The sequence below is a fragment of the Octodon degus genome, unplaced genomic scaffold (genome assembly GCF_000260255.1).
Source record: "Octodon degus isolate 3935 unplaced genomic scaffold, OctDeg1.0 scaffold00115, whole genome shotgun sequence".
Lineage (NCBI taxonomy): Eukaryota > Metazoa > Chordata > Mammalia > Rodentia > Octodontidae > Octodon > Octodon degus.
The window spans coordinates 7475647-7476777 of NW_004524691.1; the positions used below are offsets into that span (position 1 = coordinate 7475647).

Below are 1131 nucleotides of genomic sequence, written 5' to 3' on the forward strand. Positions count from 1 at the left end.
GCGGCCTCCTCTGCCTTGGCGCTCAGTCTCGAAGTTCCTGGACTCGGAATCCTCTGGGGCAGCCCAGGCTCTCTGGGTTCCGCTGCCGCTTGCGCTCAGAACCGCTTGCGCTCAGAACCCTCGGTCCCAGGACCCCTCCTTAGCTGCGGGGTGGTGAGCCCCTCCTTTCCACTGCCCCTCGACCCCCAGGAGGGAGGGAAAGGAGGGGGCTGGGCACCGTCTGCGGGGAGGGTCAGAGGCGCTATCTGAGGGCGCAGGCTCAGCGGATGGTGAGGCCGAAGTCACACCGAAACTTGTTCTTGCGGTGGTTCAGGAAGGCCCAGAGCGCCAGAGCCAGGGACAGTGACGGCAGCTTCTTCTCCAGCGTGGCTCCCATGATCCAGTTGCTGTCCACGGAGCCTTTGAAGAGGAGGTTGGCCTTGGGCAGGTTCAGCTGGTACCCGAAGGAGACACTGGTGTCCTGCATCCTTGTGCTGGCCTCAAACTCCACGCCCAACTGCAGCTGGTCACTGGCTTTGTGGTAGTATGTTGCATGCATGTCCGCCTGGCCTAGTGTCACTGTTGCCAACCAGTTGTTTAGTGTGTATTTCCCAGCTAGAGAGATGACGGTGCCCTCCTCCCCAGGTCGCCGGTGGTAGACCAGTTCTCCGCCCAGTGCCAGACAGGGTGTGATGCTCTGGAGGTAGTGGGCCACAAGGATTTCTGAACCCACCAAGAAGTCTGGGTTCCCTAGGGTGACAGCTGCAGTGAAGTCTGAACCCCGGTACTCCCCATCCATCTACCAGTTCACAAACTTTGACTGCTGTGTCTGGATGGCCATCTTGGACCTGAGGCCGGGGCCTAGCTGGTGAATGATCTGAGCATTGAGGCTGCCACTGCTGTCCATGTCGCCCACCAGCACAGGGAAGCCCTCTGTGGGACTCAGCTGCTTTGTTCCCACATATGTGACCCCAAACTGGTAGGTGGACTCCCCGATTGTGCTGAGGGCTACTGTGTGGTTCACCTGGAAATGGTTACTCAACCCTTTGTTGACAGTGAGTTTGACGCCTTCCATCTGAATAGGAAACCGCTCTTTGCACTTCCGGTGGCACTCCTCGAACGTGCCCGGGTTGGGCAAGCAGCCGCAGGCCC

At 59.8% G+C, this 1131-nt stretch overlaps 1 pseudogene across 1 annotated transcript; it reads right to left on the bottom strand.

The window, feature by feature from the left end:
- Positions 1-259: 259 nt before the first annotated feature.
- Positions 260-1126, bottom strand: LOC101560256 (annotated as a pseudogene). Its single transcript, XR_192722.1, has one exon. The product of XR_192722.1 is annotated as a mitochondrial import receptor subunit TOM40 homolog pseudogene (transcript).
- Between the last annotated feature and the right edge of the window lie 5 nt (positions 1127-1131).